Here is a 5,721-nt window from a genome sequence, read left to right as displayed (position 1 = left end):
CATTTTGCCTGTTTTCCCCGCCCTTATCCGGGAACCCCCAGCAAACCCCTGTGTGTTTAGGAAGGAAGTGTTGAACTGCATGGATACTCAGGACTGCAGAATCTGTGTTTTAAGCAGAAAAAATATGGAGTGGGAATAGCTGTATTTGGCAGTTCATCTAAATTTGGCAAAGAGGCATATGTTACTGTAACTTTTTTTTTTTAATTTACAAGTGGGAGAGAGGGAGAGGCATTAAGCTGTAAGGGCCCTCGCCTCTAGAAATTTTACTAGACATTGTCCACATACAAGTGTGTATTTTCACTCAAAGAGAACAAGAAACTCCTGAGGGTGGGAGAGAGAGAACCAAAAGCCAAGATTTCTTGGGATACTAACTGTTGCAGGCAGTACCAAATTTATGCAGCTTTTCTGTATGTGGTGGAATGTATCCAACCATTATCATTATCATAATTGCACTTATTAGTCACTTTTTTCACAAAATATAAACTCAAAGCAACTTGCAGTATAATGCAAAAATAAACCTTCATAGAGCTGAAATGAAATAAAAGCTAAAAACATTGATGCGCATGAAAAGCTGCATTAACAAATCCCACCCACTTAGAGGCCACAATGTCAACCAGGTTAAAAAATTTGCTCAAAAGTGTTTTGTTGCCTGGCACCTACATTTAGTCAGTGATGGCTCCAAGCATAACAGTGAAAAGACCCATTCTCATGTTGCTAGATCTCACTTGGAGAAGGTGCACTGAGGGCCCTTTGAGGATGAATGAAGGTTCTGGGTAGGTATATATGGGGAGAGGCAGTCCTTGAGGCTTGAGGTCCTGAACTCAATGAGATGGGGAGCAACAGCAGCAGTAGCCCTGTGAGGACCTAATCGAACTCTATCCACCACACCATACCTGGTCTCTTACTTCCTTAAATCACCATCCCTGGTTATTAGCCTTGCTGGCTGGGGCGAATGGGATTAGGAGTCCATCAACATGTGGCGAGCCACATACGGCCCCCAACATTATAAATCATAGAGCGAATGGGGGGGGGGGCTCTCATTTTGTAGAGTGTCTTTGCGCCGCATCTGGCAGCCTTCGCATGGGAGCCCGAAGTGCGGCATGTGTGCCTATCGTTTCCTCCGTCCTCTACAGCTGTGTGCGTGGCCGGCGGGGATCCGAGTGGATGTTGCGCATGTCACCTGAGCTGTTGGAGAGCTGCCATTGGCTGAGAGGAGGGGGGGGAGAGAGGGCTGAAGCCGCGGAAGCCACGTTTAGTTTGGGAGCAAGATGGCGGCGAGGAAACAGCGGGAAGTAAGTGTTGCTTTAAACGTGCATTTAAACGGCTTAACTCGCACCCCAAAGTTCCACATTTATTCCTGCATGTTGTTAACCGGTTGCATGGCAGTCCTGTGCTTTTCCACTTAGAAGTAAGGCTCGTTTAGTTTAATGGTTGCTTTCTGCTAAGTAAGGGAGGCTAAAATTTGCCTGTGTATGTCTCCTCGGAAGTAAGCCACCGTTGAGTGCACTAGGATCTACTCCCAGGCAAGGAAGTGTAGGATTTCAGCCTGTGAAAGCCCCACTAAATTCAGTCCCCATTGCATTGCATCGGGTTGGACTGGGTGGTTCATAAGAGATACCTTCCAACTCTGCAATCTATATTTCAGTAGCGGTAATCAGAAAGTCCAGCGGCTTATTTCGTTTTATCGGTCTGCAGCAGCTTGGTTTCAGATACGTTGCTTTAGAATGATAGTTTTTCATAACGGCTTTGGGACTGGTTGCATTTTTATTCCTACCTAATTATCCTAGGGGTCCCGTGGGTGGGAGAGAGAGAGAGAGAGCGAGCAAATGGAAGGAGATGTTCTGTGCTAGACCTTAGCTGAGTGTAGGTCAGTTCCAGTTGCACTGGAAATCCTATGATTTAAACTTGCATTTTCACTGCAAAAGGTTGGGAGGCACTGATCGGGGTGTGCTGGCTCTTTTGTTCTTATAATTGTCTGTCCATATCATTTAACCTTCCTGGGGGAAATTCGGCAATTTTTGTTTTGTTTGTTTTTTAAACCAAATCTCTCTGTTGCCTCATTTGCAGTATCTCAGCAATGCATTTACAATGTGAAGCACTCTGAGAGTCAGCCCTGTTTCAGAGCCAAGCTGAGGAACCATGCAGACACTTGTTAGTAAGGCCCTGATTTAACTAGGAATGTAGAATGCTGCTTCATTGTGAACCAGACCATCTCCACGGTGTGGCAGTTGCCCTCCAGGATTTTAAGCAGGGTTCTCTCCTGCCCTGATCTGGAGATGCTGGGGATTGAACCTGAAACCTTCTGCACGCGAAGCAGATGCCCTGCTATTGAGCCACAGCCCTGGGGTTGCCTGTAAGATATGCCAGAGGCAATGATGAGTGAAGTATAGTCTGACCTGGTATTGCCACAACTTATGGTTTGGCTCTGACCAGGACATGATCACGTAATCTTCTCTCTGAGCAGATTTTGGCTGTCTGCGTGCAAGTGACCTGCAATCCTTGGTGGTGGTTGGGATCTTATCAATCTCTTAAGGTTAACCCCATCAATACTAATTTGGGGTTGTGATAAGAGTTCTGTTAAATTACTGCTGGAAGCAGTAAACCAGGGCTGGGCAGAAGGTGGATTGGAATCCACATTGGATGCCCCTTTGAATCAAGATTGAGGACTGAACCTTTAAAAACTACTTTTAATCACTGATTTCAAAGCTGCACTGATTTATTTTGGCTTCTAAGAATTCCTGGGCAATGTTGGGCATGAGGCTGCTAACAAATAGATAATACATGTGTTCAGAATTGCAACTTTACAGGTGTGTAAACTGTTCAAAGTGGCTTTTGCAAATGCAAAAACCCCACTGCTCAATGTGGCTTTTGTAATGGAGGTTGCTGATATAAAAACAAAACACTTTAATGTTGCCTGGGAGTTAAGTCCAATTGAATTTAGTGGGCCTTACTCCAGTCGCTATACAATCTGGAGAATTAGCATGTAGTGATTGCAGTGTGGAACGGTGGAGGGGGGAGGGCAGAAAGTTTTGAATTAAAATGTCCAATGTCCTACGTGATCTGGGTTTTTCCCCCCATGTCTAAGCAAAAAAATATAAATTATAATGGCAATCCTAAACATGCACCTGTACTTCAAACTAAATCATGGGGCCTGCTACCTAGTAAGCGCATCTATGGTTGCATGTCTGCTGTGTCATTTTTGCAGGTTGTGTGAATATTTCTCTTTTCCTGTGGTCAAAAGTGTTTAAATGGAAATATTTGATTTGCAGGGGTGGGACATTTAGCAAAGCACACTGAATGTGAATTAAATGTTATAAGTAAAAAAAAAAACAACATCAGAAGTTTTCTTGGAAATTGTTTTTATTGGAATTCTTAGTAAATAAGAAATTCTAAGTAAATCTTATTGGAATTCTAAGAAAATATTTTAAGGAACCTAAATACCTTAAGAACCTGCAGCAGTGAATACGGTTTTGTGTTTTCAAGGCCAAGGTAACTGAAAAACCAGGATACCTTTTTGTATATAAAAAAATTGAGTATATGACCTGGGAGTGACCAGGGTTCAAATTGCTGCTCAGCCATGAAGCTCATGAGTTGACCTTGGGCCAATGCCTGCCTCTCAGCCTAACCTACCTCACAGGGCTGTTGTAGGGCTTGAGGAAGGGGAGACCCATGTATACCACCTTGAGTTCCGTGGAGAAATGCAATGAATAAACACAGTGCATAACTTGATCTCAACATAACTCAACCACCATTTTATGTTAGAGTTTGATTCCCACACACACCCTGCTCCCGTGACGGCTAAACTTTTACTGTTATTTGGGAATTGTCATATCCAGCCTTTCCTGTAACCTGATACCCTCAAAACGCTTTGGACTACAACTCCCATGAGCCGGAAGATCAAGGCTGGGGTTGAGGAAGAGTAAAAAATGGCAGTGGTGGCTTGGGATGATGGGAACTGTAGTGTAAAACATTATTTGTCTTATATGTTTTTCGGATTGCATTCGCTTGAATGTTTTAACAGGGACCTCTGTTTCCATATCTTGCAGGTAATAGTCTTCTGTTCCTGTTGATGCATAGAAGAGGAGGTGATGATGATGATGATGGGGAGGTTCACCCACCAAGTGCCATGCTCCTGAAGGGGAGCCCTTGGAGGAGAATCCCTCCTAGCAGAGTCCTGCTCTGACCCCCGCCGTCCCTCACCAGATATTAAGAGCATCTCCTGGAATCGGACACAAAAGCTTCATTTTCCATGGTTTACAGTGGGGCTGACCAACATGGTGCTGCCATGGTATTGCTGGGTTACTTGCCACACTAGCTGGGGCCGAGAGGAGCTGCGGTCAACAGTTGGCCATCCTAGGGCCCACCTGCGCCGTACATTTAAAGCAGTGTCATAGCCCTTTAAACAGCTGTGCCTTCCCCCAAAGCATCCTGGGAGCTGTGGCTTGCTAAGGCTGCAGAGAGTTGCTAGGAGACCCTGGTTCCCCTTACAAAGCTCCAGTTTCCTTGGAAGTTCCTAGGGAAAGAGGCATTGGTAAACCAGAAGTTGTAGCTACGTGAGGGGAATAGGGATCCCCTAAGACGGGCATGGCCAAACTTGGCCCTCCAGCTGTTTTGGGACTACAACTCCCATCACCCCTAGCTAACAGGACCAGTGGTCAGGGATGATGGGAGTTGTAGTCCCAAAACAGTTGGAGGGCCAAGTTTGGCCATGCCTGCCCTAAGAACTCTCCGCACCCTTGCTCCAGCATCTAGAGGGCCACAGGTTGTGTGTTCCTGTAGTGCTCACCAGAGCCAGGCCCTGAGGTCTGAGAGTTCTCTAGTTGGGGCTTCTCCAGCTCCTTGGCTAGAAGAACAGTTTCACCATGCAGCTCTCCACCAACTCTCATCTACAACACCTGTTCCACCAGGCTCCTGGGGACAGATGCGAATGAAGGGGCACCACATCGAACTACTGAAAGCTCCTCTTCCCATTGGAAGCTTTCTGTTCCAGCTGATCATGGTGAGAAACCTGCGACTAAGACAAGTGTGCTTTCCCACCCTCTTCCCTCCTAAACCCCTTTCCTTTTGTGTCATGTCTTTTATATTGCAAGTCGGCAGGCAGGGAACTGTCTTGCCAGTAATCTGCTGGGAGCCTTTTTTTTGGCTAAAGAGCGGGAGATATATATTTTTTTAACCTAAAACAATAAATAAATTTTTCTCTGTCGTGACCAAATTGAATGTTTTGAATCTAACTTAGCAAGCACATTTTTGTTTTTTTATGTAAATAGCAGCCGAGGGAAGCCAAAGCAGCCTCAGGAACACAGCAGATGGCGGTAGGGAGGAAGGGGTTAATGCCCCATAAACACTGCCCCTAGGAAGCTGTAAACTGATTTCCTTGAAATGCAAATACAGTGGTACCTTGGTAGTCCCTCCTGCACAAATCGGCTCCCGAATGCAGCCAATCTGGATGTGAGTGTTCTAGTTTACGAACGTTTTTTTCGGAAGCCGAATGTCTGATGCAGATTCCGATTGAGTGCAGGAAGCTTCTGCAGCCAATCGGAAGCTGCGCCTTGGTTTCCGAACTGTTTCGGGAGACGAACGGACTCCCGGAATGGAACTAAGGTACCACTGTAGCAGTTTTGGATTAGATTTGTCAGGACTCTGGAAGGGACACATGCGTTGATACCCACCACAGCCTAATTTGTTCCAGGGGGAAATTAGCTGAGCAACATATCAAGTAAG

The 5,721-nt window shown here is 45.6% G+C and overlaps 1 non-coding gene across 1 annotated transcript; it reads left to right on the top strand.

Moving 5' to 3' along the window:
• The first annotated feature begins 2,367 nt into the window (after window positions 1-2,367).
• LOC117060439 lies at window positions 2,368-2,464 on the top strand. Its single transcript, XR_004427997.1, has one exon. It is a non-coding gene; the product is annotated as a Z30 small nucleolar RNA (small nucleolar RNA).
• The last annotated feature ends 3,257 nt before the right edge of the window (window positions 2,465-5,721 follow it).

Source organism: Lacerta agilis, chromosome 15 (genome assembly GCF_009819535.1).
Source record: "Lacerta agilis isolate rLacAgi1 chromosome 15, rLacAgi1.pri, whole genome shotgun sequence".
Taxonomy (NCBI): domain Eukaryota; kingdom Metazoa; phylum Chordata; class Lepidosauria; order Squamata; family Lacertidae; genus Lacerta; species Lacerta agilis.
Note: the sequence above shows the minus strand (reverse complement) of the source record. Positions and strands in the feature narration are given on the sequence as shown.